At 38.0% G+C, this 13018-nt stretch overlaps 1 protein-coding gene across 4 annotated transcripts in view; it reads right to left on the minus strand.

Moving 5' to 3' along the window:
- The window catches only part of MSRB3 (methionine sulfoxide reductase B3), a 160837-nt gene that overhangs the window by 8796 nt on the left and 139023 nt on the right, over nucleotides 1–13018 (minus strand). The gene's annotated exons all lie outside the window — the stretch shown is intronic.

A 13018-nucleotide genomic window follows, 5' to 3' on the forward strand; every position in this document is an offset into this window, starting at 1 on the left:
ATATCAGTTTGGATTTCAGGGCAGCATGGAGCAGGAGAGTCGGCAGAGACATGAGCAACTAGTCCTCACCAGTCGCTTGGTTTCTGATCAACCAAGCCCAGTCGGTGTGCCTAAAAAATGTTGGTGAATCGCTGCCTTGCTAGATTTGCATGCCATTTCCCTAATTTGCATGCATGGATCAGATCGGGTGCAGCCAGAAGGTTAGTGAATCGGGTCGGGGTCGTAAACCGATTGGTACACGATCGGTTTGCTTAGTGAATCTAGCCCTATGTAAGATATTCAGCAGCACTCTATGAATAATCCTACTGATATCTGCAGATAGATTTAACAAAGTAATTCATTTAGATAACAGTGGCCATTATCTGGAAAAATGGCTTTGAATATTAAATTTCACGTTTTATTATAATTTTAATGTATTGCAATATCTTACATTCAAAGCGATTTACAATTAAAAAAGGGTCTCAGTTACTAACTACAACAAACACACATACATTACAGACTTATACATAGGGGAAGTGGGGAGAACTACAATAAGATAGTAAAGTCAACAAGAAAGGTAAGTACAATGGGGGGTAAGAATTTGAAAAGTTTAATAAAAAAGTAAAAAGAAAATTTTAACGATTTTTTTTTTTTTTTTTAAATTTCTTGAGACCTGGGACAAAGGATGCAAAAGTTTCTGCAATGAATGGGGTCAAAAAGAGAATCCGGCGATTATGTCTCAAAGGTAGGTAGGAATATATGGAATAATATATCTTTCTAGGAATGATAGGGCTTTAGTTGTTAATATTTTGAATGTTAATAATGCTATTTTAAAGGAGATTCTGTGGACAATTGGCAGCCAATGAGCTTCTTTGAGAAGAGGAGTTACATGGTCAAATTTTTTCCTATTCGTTATAATTTTTATTGCGGTGTTTTGAATTAATTGTAGTCGACGGATTTCTTTTAGAGCAACTCCTTTATAGAGTGAATTGCAGTAATTCAACTTTGAAATGATCAGTGAATGTATAAGGACATTCAGTGAAGATGAATCCAAGAATGGAGCAATTGATCTGATCATACTCAAAGGAGGATACCAAGCTAAAAGAAAATACTGTACAGAGGTGTGCAAAAGTCTTGAACCACTTGTGAATTTTGCATTTTCGAACTTTCTGACCTTTTATTTTAATTTCTTTGTTGACCCAATAGATTTGTCTTTGTACCACATTATAAGGGATATATTTGGCTAGTATAATCAACTTTTTAAGATCACTTGTTTCTAAATTTACAATTTTGTTGATATTGGAGCATAGCTACTATAACTTTTACAGATCCTACTTCAAAACTGGATTGAGACTGTCCAATCTGCATGCATTATTTCTGACCAATCAGGAGGCTGCTTTTGTCAGCCAATCAGTCCAGATGTCTAGGTAAAGGGCAGCTATAAAAAGTGCAGGCTTTTGGGGTTTCATATACTTTCTACATTAACCATGAATAAGACTCGGAACCTAACGTTAGAGGAGCATTTTGTGTGTCAGTGATGAGCAAGGAAGGATTTTCATGCTACCAGATTGACAGCAAAGTCGACTGCAGTGACAGCATGGTAGTAAATAGTGTACAGAAGAAGAAAGCGACAAGTTCAGAGGTGGACAATCCTTGGTCTGGTCATCCATGTGCATCAATATCATGCCAAGACCGTGCAAGTCGATGCATTCCATTGACCAATCGCAAGTTGACCTCACCTCAGCTACTGCATGAGTGGTCAGACAAGTGTCATGTCAGTGTTGGCTCATCAATAGTTCATTGCCGGTGCTTACAGTTTGGTCTGTGGGGCTACAAAGCATGCAACAAGCCAGTGATGAGTGACGTCCAAAGGCACAAACGAACCCAGTGGGCATGGAAGCACTCAAGTTGGACAGGTGAAATGTGGGAAAAGGCACTTTTCAGCAATGAAAGCACCTGCCTGTATAGTAAGCAGGCCCACACCTATATGAGGAGGTTTCCTGGAGAGGAGTTCAAGCCCGAGTGCTTCAACCTCACTGTGAAGCATCCTTTGAAGGCCATAATCTGATGGAATGGTCAACATAACATAACATGTCACTTGTATACCGCAAAACCATATGGATCCTTGCAGTTTACAATAAACAAGAGAAGCTGAACATCTAACAGTGAGTTATAATTAAACATATGATAAGTTACCAATTACAAAAATTTATCATATAAGCGTGGGATAAACATAAAGGATCTCTAATTAGTAAATGAAGGATGTAAATTAAAGAACTAAGGCCGGTATTGGACAGACTTGCACAGTTTGTGTCCCATATGTGGTGATTTGGTGTAGAATGGGCTGGGAAGGGCATCAATGGGAACTCCATTAACTTGGAACGTGAGGATGTTATTGGCCAGCCTTATGGTAGATCTAAACTAAACTAAAACTTAGCCTTATATACCGGGTCTTCAACCATGGGAAGGATAGTTGGATAAGCTGGAGAGAGCTTGGATGGCAACTTCAGCATTTGGAACCTAGGACAATACCAGGTGGACTTTACAGTCTATTTTCCAGATTATAACTAATGGGCAGACTGGATGGACTGTTCAGGTCTTTATCTGCCGTCATTTACTAAGTTACTATTTAGATAAGCCTTGAACAGTTTTCTTAAATTCAAAGTGGAAAATAATCAACAAAAAACAGAATTCCAAGTGGTTGCCTGATATGAAAGCAATCTGTTATACAATCTTTTATAACGATATCCCCTAACCAATGGAAAATCAAATATTGTTGATATTCGTAAGAAACTTCAAGAACTGGAGAAATTAAAATGCTGAATACTCTGAAGCCATACCATACACTGCCTTATAACATAGACATCCAAACTTAAACTTCGCCCGGGCCTTAAAAGGTAACCAGTGTACATCACAATACTACAAAAGTGCATGGTGCCATCAGCTCAGCAGCTGTTTCCAGGCCAGTTCCTGTTCCAAGATGACAATGCCCAAGGCGCCTCAGCCAATCAGTGCCTTAGGCCCATCCCTGTGCATCAAATGATGCACCAGGGTGGGGCCTAAGGCCGCGATTGCGTAGCGGCGGTCCGGGGAGCAGGAGCAGGAGGACTTTACACATTTTGGGTGCTGGATTGTTTGTTATTAATCAGTAGAACACGATATGCAGAGTTTAAAATCCATAAAGTATATTGATTGATCAAAAGTCACCATATGATTTAACAAAGGTACAATTTAAATATTATAAAACTTGAAGTGAGTTGATTAAATGAAGGTATATCAACTGTCACCCTGATGAAGTAGGAGGCAATCCTGTAGCCAGGACCTGCCCACCAGGAGATGCAATTTCCTCTCACACCGAGGATGTCTCTCCAGTGGCTTCTGCCCAGGAGGGAACGATAAGGATGGCTGTTATAGTGGGAGATTCGATCATTAGGCAGGTAGATAGCTGGGTGGCTGGTAGATGTGAGGATTGCTTGGTCATTTGCCTGCCTGGTGCAAAGGTGGCGGACCTTATGCATCACCTAGATAAGATTTTAGACAGTGCTGAGAAGGAACCTGCTGTCTTGGTACATAGGAAAATGCAGTTTCTAGAAGCCAAATTTAGGCTCTTAGGTAAGAAGTTAAAATCCAGAACCTCTAGCGTAGCATTTTCAGAAATGCTCCCTATACCACATGCAGAAACCAAGAGACAGACAGAGCTTTGGAGTGTCAATGCATGGATGAGGCGATGGTGCAGGAAGGAGGGTTTTAAATTTGTTAGGAACTGAACGACATACTGGGAAAGGGGGAGTCTATTCCACAAAGATGAGCTCCACCTTAACTAGGATGGAACCAGGCAGTTGGCATCAACATTTAAAAAGGAGATAGAACAGCTTTTAAACTAGAAACTGGGGAAGGCCAACAGTAGCACAAAAGAGCATGGTTTGGGACGAGGTATTTTTTTTAATAGATATCATCATTAAAGGGAAGGCAGAGCAACCAGATAGTGAGATTGCAATACAGGTCACAGTAGACCAGGTTTCCTTAAATACAGAACAGGCTGATTCTAAAGATTGCAAATTATCCATGCCAACTGCTGAGCAATTTGTAAATACCATAGATATGTCAAACATTGTTTGCAATGTCTGTATGCAAATGTCAGAAGCCTAAGAAACAAAATGGGAGCGTTAGATATAATAGGCATCTCTGAGACCTGCTGGAAGGAAGATAACCAATGGGACACTGTCATACTGGAATACAAGTTATATCATAGTGATAGGGTGGATCGAATTGGTGGAGGCATAGTGTAATATGTTAAGGAGGGCCCAGACTGAAAATTCTGCAAGAGCAAAGACACACCTTGGAATCCCTATGGGTAGAAATTCCATGTTTAACGGACAGATGCTGAAATGTTATTAGAAATTAGAGAAGCTAACAAATTGGGTAACACAACTACCTCGAAACTGACTGGGTAAATATAACATCAGGGCATGCTAGGGAGATAAAATTCATTGATAAAATCAAGGACTGCTTTATGGAGCAGCTAGTTCAGGAACGGACATGAGGTGAAGCAATTCTAGATCTAGTTCTTAGTGGAGCACATGAATTGGTGAAGGAGATAATGATACCGAGGCCATTGATAAGAGTCATCATTTCCTAAAAGAGATGTCCATAGACCATTATTGAGATGGCATGGGGAAATCAACACAACAAAATTTACTAACTATCCCTTCTTTGAAAATAATTGGGACCAGAAGAGCAACCATTTTTTCAGTACTAGCTCCCCAACAGTGGAATAATTTGCCAATTTATCTACGCAGCGAACCTTCATTAGACAAGTTTAAGCGCGCCTTAAAAGGCTTTCTTTTTAAAGATGCATTTAATATATAAATAGACATTCAATTAATCACAATATTTTGCCACAATGAATTAAATGAATAGGACATCAATTTGAAACTCTAAGCGCTTTTTAAAACCTCTTTTTTAATCAATTCATTTTATACTTTTTCTTAAATGACCCTATCCTTTGTGTTCAAACCTTAAATGTTTTTTGTTCTTTTTTTTTATAAATTGTAATTCTTCCCATTGCCCATTTGTGCCAGTTTGTACTAACTTGAAATTGAACAAAATGATTAATATGTATTGTCTTATCTTATTGTATTTTGTCTACCCGGCTTTCTTTTTATGTATTAGAAACATGTAATACGCATTGAAATATATGATATTGCGTAAAAATCAAAATCTATTAAACTTGAAACTTGAAATCCACTGCTTATTCCTAGGATATTTATGTATGTAATTATATACCACTTAAAGCCCAAGTGGTTTACATTCAGGTACTGAAGCATTTTTTCCTATGTGTCCCAGTGGGCTCACACACTATCTAATGTACCTGAGGATAAGCAGCATAAAATCAGTTTTACTACTTGAGTTCTAGCTAGGTACTTGGGACCTGGGTTGGCCACTATTGGAAATAGGATACTGGGCTTGAGGGACTTTTGGTCTACAATTTTTATGTTATGTACCTTAAAGGCTAATAGGAAAATATGTTTCATACCTTAAAAAAAACAGAACAGTGATGAAATTTTGAAATATTTTAAGAAGGATTTTTTTTTTTTTTTTTACTGTTTTATACTTGTGCACTGTTTTATACTTGTGCTGTGAATTATTTTTGGTTTTACAATATATGGATTAAAATAGAGTTTGTCTTTCAAATTTAACATTTCCAGTTTAGGGGGAAGTTGTCAATGTGGGCTACCATTACGATAACATGATTTGTGGTAAAAATCTATTTTAGCACAGGTTCCCATTTTATGTAATGAGAACCTATGCTAAAGGAAGATTAGATACTTACCTTGAAAATCTTCTTTCTAGTAGACAGGCACATCATTCCTGAACCTTCAGATAGTCAATCTATTCCTGCGAGAATTTGTGTAAATGCTTCATTAGAATTTTTTGCTCTGCCTTCCATCTCTTTGGGCTGTGCTCCAATTCCTCAGTTCATATCAAAGCAGATGGTCATCCCTAGGGAGGAAGGGGTTCGGGGTAGGGTTACCATATGACTCTAGAAAAAGGGGAATGGATTGAGACATCTGAGTTTTACTTCCATTGAAAGCAATGGAAGTAAGGAGGACAGTTCGAGACATCTGGGTTTCACTTCCATTGAAAGCAATGGAAGCGAAACCCAGATGTCACAATCCGTTCTCCTTCCTAGATAGCGATATCTTAACATAGCCAGATGGTTCATGTTTACATCATGGCATTTCAAAAATGGCAATTTAAACAAGAATGTCATTTAAATGAGGATATCCTGGCTTATCTGTGTTCAGTATTGAGAAAAGGGTTTCTACAGTAACCACCATTGTGAAGAACTTGCCATATGTTCACTGAAAAGGTGACTGTGAAATATTCTGCAAATAAAACGACAGCGTGATTCTACATAAATTTACATTAATTTTAACAACATTCCAAGAGTTAATTAGGAGGAATACAGAATAGGTTTACAATTATATCCAATTTGCCTATTATTACAGTACATTTCCCTGGGCTAGTTGCATAAGTTCCTCTTTCTCCATCTTACTGCATTCCTTCATCAGTCTTATCTTTTTGGGGGTTTTTATGCTTAGATACACCTGCATATATCTTTCTTTGGTCTTAGCTCATATTCTGAATGCTTTTAAAAAGAGTGATTTCATTAGTGTTTCTATAATCCCTGTCATCCATTAATTTTCCACTAGTCTTCCATAAATAAAATTTAATGGCAAATTAATGTGATAAGAGTAAAAAGTTTCTGTAAATACAGTCTATATTAAAAGGCATATGTTAACCTCGCAGGCTTATTCTTTGCACATTTTAAAAACAAAATTAAATCCTGCTATTCATCTTCTGAGCTTCTTTAACACATAAATTGAGTGAAATGTCAGACTATGACTAATGATATTTAAAAGTCAGTCAGACTATAATCCCCTAGACCAAAAGATTTTTGGTACACCTTTGAAGTTACTGTCCTTATAATCCTGCATTCATTTTAACACTGTGGATAAGTTGAACTTAAATCATGAAAATATAGACAAATACGCATACAGAATTATAAAAATACCAAAGAAATATCTTCCTGCCCTTGTATGACATATTCTACAACAAACAGCTACTGTTAAGAGTTATGCTGGTCCATGATATATTTTCATAACATCTGTTCTTGTTTTTCTGTGCTGATCTGTTAAGTAAATCATAAGGGGCATGTACAGCTTCCATACACTGCCATAATAGAACATTTATCTGCCCAGTGCTACCAGAAGCAATCTGTCAGTATTGACATCTAATCAATGGGCCCGATATTCAGCGCTATTTAGATAACTGGGAATGGCTGCTGACCATCTAAATAGCACATAGCTGACTCTCCACCGTTATTCAATGGGAGCTAGCTGGCTATCTCACACTGAATATCCTGGTCTCCGGATTGGCCAGTGACCGCCAATGTCGCATGACATAGCTAGTCACCGCCAGCATTCAGCAACTCACTGGCTAAGTTCAGCGGTGAAAGACAACTGCCTAAAAGGATGGTATATCTTTGGCTGTTGAGACTTAGCTGACTAACCACTGAATATTAGCATAGCTGGCTATGTCCCAGCTGGCCAAAAATAAACGGAAATTCAATGTCGGTGGCCTGATATGGCACTAGCACTGAATTTCCAATATCACCACAGACCACGGGAGATCACCGGTGATCTCCCGTGATCTGAATATGAGCCCAATTGACATTTAAGATAATCATTTTTGCAATGCAGAAATCCTAAATTATATTGCACATCATTAACAGAAACATGTATTGCACAAATTAGTAATGAATTTCCAAGTTATGATACATTTCCCCAAAAAAGGAAAAAGAGTAACAAGCAAGGTATAAAAGAACTCCCCTGAAGATACATAATGGGACATTAAAGGGCTGATTCTATAAAGGATGCCTAACTTAATTGGCAAAATACCCTTAACAGCCTCCAATAATTGGTTAAAAAAATGTAATGGGCGATAGGCACCTATTGCAATGCGCTTAGCGGTGCTTAACGCTTAAGTAATAATAGAAAACTCAACTCAATCATACATAAATCCAATATAAATTCATCAAGTGCAATTTCTTTTCAACATTGTGCAAGATTGCTGATATAACTAATGTGCATCCATGGAATCTTCAGCAAACCAGCTGGGTCATCCGACTCAAACTGGATAAACTCTTCATTAGTCCCAGTGGTTTTTTATGTGTTTATTTAGAATTAATAGCATTTTTTGAAACTTCTTAAATTCATTCTTCTTTAACTTCTTTATACTTAATGCTTTCTAACTTTTATCCAATTTCTTTACTTTCTTAACCTACTAAATACACATGGAGTAGATGACAGTGTACTAAGCTTGCTTATCAGAGGTGGTGCTGTTACCGGTTAGATTACACAGGTTACAGTTCTAAATCTAATAGATGCTAGCACTGTCATCTAGACATTGGGATGCTGGATCATCTGTTGTTCTATTGTCCTTTGATACTTAATTTTTAGAGGTCAATATGGGGTAGGATTAATAACATTTTGGAATTATCAATTCCACTAACGTATGAGGCGGTCATTTGTGGAACATTATTACATGTTAAGCCCCCCGATGGATCAATATAAATGTCATCTTTTCTTTATCATGACCGGGGTAGCCATCCAGATGATTACCCGTAACTGGAAGAAATTTGACTGTTTAAATTTTCCTTTCTTGGAGGGCAAATCTGTGCTCTAGCTATAGATATGAAAGAATGAATGCCGATAGTTTGGGGCACAGTAATGTATTTAAATTGGTTTGGGGGCCTGTTGACATCTTATACTACTTCATTATAGTAGGTTTTTGATTATGAGTCAGTTTTTGTTATTTTCGTACATAACCAGGGAAGGGTGGGGGTATTTTTTGTTTTATTTTGTCCTTTGAAACTTGGGAAGGGTGGTTGGGAGGATATTATTAATTTTAATAGGGTGTGAGTATTGGGATATTTACATGTTTTCTGGGTTTTATTGATTAATCATTGGGGGGGAGAAAATGGGTGGTTATGTATATCTAAGTTGAATGTGCTTTTGTTGATCAATTGTATGTAATATATTTGTGTAATGCACTTTTGAAGTTTGAATATCGAATAAAGAATTAAAAAAAAAATTAAAAAATATACTTTTTAATGGGCAACCATAAGTTTATCTGCTTAAAAAGTTTCCAAAATTCCTCTAGACAAGTATACCTGTGCAGGAAATCATGTACATTTTGTGAGAATAAGATCAGAAATATCTTTTTGATTTCTAAGCCAACAAAAGCCCACTTTACTGGTTTGTTCAAAGGGTAATACATGCTTATTTTACATTGGACTCCACCGAAATACATTTTAGTGTTATCTTTGGAACTTTTACACTATTCTCAGTCTTGTACAAGTGAAAACATTTTTACAAGCTCAAAAATGATAATATTTAAAATAAACTGTTCTAAAGACTGTACTATATACCATGGAGAGGGCAGTTTCCAAAGGGATTCTCTGTAGGTAAGGGAACATTTGGTTCTTACCTCAATAATCTTCTTTCTAGCAAAAAGGCATAAGTGGGTTACTCACCTCTAATCGCGAGTTTGTGTAGAAAGCGTCATCTCCATTTTTCAGCTCTGCCTCATCCTGCACTGTTCTGTGCCCTTCAGTATGTACCACAACAGTTGAGAAGTACTACAAAGGGAAAAATGAGGGGGATTGGGAACTCCCCACTCAGCCCGAGTCTGCTCTGACTTTAAATTAAATAATTAGCAAACATGCTAAATAAGAACTGAAAGAAATCAAGGTGGAACCCAATATGCCACCTACCTGAGTGCAACTCACTATCTTCCTAAAAATAGGCTAATGCTAGACCAAGAAAATCATATACATGAAATTAAACTAGAGACTTTGGATCTCAACTGCCCGCTGTTATTTTGCCAGTAGAACAAGTCTTAGCTCATAACTTTCTTGCGGGCTATCATCGGTCCATTAGTCTCTTTTGTGCTATTTAATTTATTTTATGTAAAAAATCTCTATTTTATGTAAAAATAATCTCTATGTATGCTGATTATTATTTGAAACCGCTAGTAGAGACTAATGATTCTTATATTAAGGACACTAGCCATTTTTTATTATGCTTACAATCAATTGACATCTCAAATCAGCCTACAATTCTGGGCATGCTTGATATAGTGTCGTTGTACACTTCACTTCCTCCAAGACAGGTGCTTAGAAATAGCACAAGAAGCACTAAATACTCGAATTTGACCACATCAGAGCCCTACAGAATTTATTATGGCTTTAATACAATTGGCATTAACACAAAATTTTTTTACAAATAGTACGAATTTGTATTTACAAATTAAAGGAGCGGCGATGGGCGCTACATGAGCCCCTTCAATAGCGTGCCTTTATATGAAAAATTATGAAGAAATCCATCTAGCTACAAACCAATGGAACCAATATATAAAGGAATGGAAGAGATACATTGACAATGTATTCTTGCTATGGCAAGGTTCAAATGACCAGCTTATACAGTTTGTAGATTGGCTCAATACTAGGGGTAATAATGTACAATTTACAATGAATCAATCGATAGAAGGTATTAACTTCTTAGATACATGGATTAGTAACAAACAGAGCCAATTGGAGTCCAAACTGTATGTGAAACCAATTGATACAACAAGTTTATTACAATACGGTAGCTGCCATCCCCTGGCTCTAAAAGATAGTCTACCTTTGGCGCAATTTCTATGGTTTAGATGTATATGCCCACATACTGAAGATTTCAAACGATCAGCAAATAAGTTAGCAAAAGACCTGAAAACCAGAGGCTATCCAGAAAAGGGGTTAAAGAAATCTTATCACAGGGCAAAGAATAACCATCAAGAATGGTTGCTGCAACCACGAACATCTGAGCCAACCACGAATATTCTTAGACAAGTAAGTGAAGTAAGAGGTACACAAGATGATCCACAGACAACAATCATAGAAACGATGGATGAATACCAGACTTGAGTCCTTAGATATAATGTGTAATCACAACAGATAGCCAATATAATTTGTAACCATTGGAGAATAGTTCAAAGGAATCCATGCTTTGAAAACACTAGACTTCATTTAGCATATTCTAGATCACGTAATCTAAAGGAACATGTGAGCTTAAAGCCTGATGCTATTTGAAAAGAAGTTACGACTAATGGATCTCATTCAATTTGTGGGAGATGTCAAATATGCCCACTAACCATTCAAGGGACAACATTTGAGAATCCTTTAAACCATAAAACATACAATTTAAGACATAACTACATGTAAAACAGATCACGTGATATACATGATTATGTCCATGTCAAAAAATTTATATCTGAAAAACAACCAGATAATTCAAAGTCTGAATGACAGAATATAAATCTTGTTTACAGTGGTGCCTCACACAACGAACTTAATTGGTTCCAGGAGCAAGTTTGTTATGTGAAACGTTCGTTATGTGAAACGCGTTTTCCCATAGGAATACATGTAAAAAAAAATAATTCGTTCTGCAGCATAAAATATGCTAAGATGACATAAAAAAGATAAATTTTTTGTTATTATTTTTATTTAGATACATCTAAAAACATACATCTCCCTGTCCTTTTACTTCCACTATCTTCCTATCCCATCTCTATTCCCTTTTGTCCCTCTCCCCATGATCAATCATCTCACCACCTCTCTCTGCCCTCACCCTCAGGGTTCAAGATTGCTTCCACTCTTTTTCCTGTTGTTCTCTCTGCCTGTCACCCTATGATTTAGCATCCCTTCTGCCCTTGTCCAATATTTCCCCTTCTCTCCCTCCCTCTCATCCCCTGCTCCAACATGTGCTTTCTCCACTCCACCTTTCCTCCCTCCCTGCCTCCACCTTTGTGGCGCTTTTGCACCCGACCGACAACAGAACAGGCCCGGTCGGACAAATCTCCCTGTCCTGTAGCCGCGAATCTAAATTACCTTCTTACAGCAGCTGGATTATTGAAGCTGCTGTAAGAGGTAATTTAGATTCGCGGCTACAGGGCAGGGAGGTTTGTCGGCCGGGCCTGTTGTCGGTCGATCGGGGGACCTGACCATCTGTGCACATTCTTCGGGGCGGACCGCCCCCTCCCCCCTCTTTCGTTCGCCATTGCCTTCTTCCTACCTGCCCTGCCGCAGCCGCACACAGCCGACCGGAAGTCTTCCTGATGTCAGCGCTGACGTCGGAGGAAGGGAGGGCTTTGCTTAAGCCCTCCCTCCGACGTCAGCGCTGACATCGGGAAGATTTCCGTTCGGCTGTGTGCGGCTGCGACAGGGCAGGTAAGGAGAAGGAGACTACCCTCGCGGCTCGACCAACCCCGCTGCGATCCAACCCCGCAGGAACCCCGGAAGTATGCAGCTCGGGCGACTTCGTTGTGTGAAACGAAGTACGTTATACGGATCACGACATAAAGTTCGTTGTGCGCAGCGTTCGCTGTGCGAGGCGTTCGCTGTGCGAGGCACCACTGTACATCTAAAAAGAAAAGAAGCACTTCTAGTAGCACATTGTTTAATAAATAATCATTCTTTTGAACAATTACGATGTATGATTATTGATCGAGTTGTAGAATCAGTAAGAGGGGGGGAGAGGGGAAAAAATTATCACAGATAGAACAGAGGTGGATAGACCGCCTACAAAGTTTACAACCTAAAGGTTTAAATATGGCAGTCAACTGGCAGATCTTTTTCTAAAGATGTTTTTAAACAAACTTTGTCTTAAAAAAATCAGCTTTTAGATTTTTAAAGCTTCTTCTTAAAAATTGGAAAAATCCATAAGGCAGAGAATAAATAGATAATTAAAAATAAACATCACATACACTGTTGAAACCGCGGTCAAGGTGCTAAATAAGTATAGGTAGGTATGACCTCTTTGCGCTATTCAGGAGAAGATAGATATAAGACAGTGTTGGATTTGTTCCTTTGAATCTTTGAATTAGTTGTAGAAATCCTTCCTTTTCAACAAAACTTTCCAATTCTTCATGTATA

The sequence above is a fragment of the Geotrypetes seraphini genome, chromosome 9 (assembly GCF_902459505.1).
Source record: "Geotrypetes seraphini chromosome 9, aGeoSer1.1, whole genome shotgun sequence".
Classification (NCBI taxonomy): domain Eukaryota; kingdom Metazoa; phylum Chordata; class Amphibia; order Gymnophiona; family Dermophiidae; genus Geotrypetes; species Geotrypetes seraphini.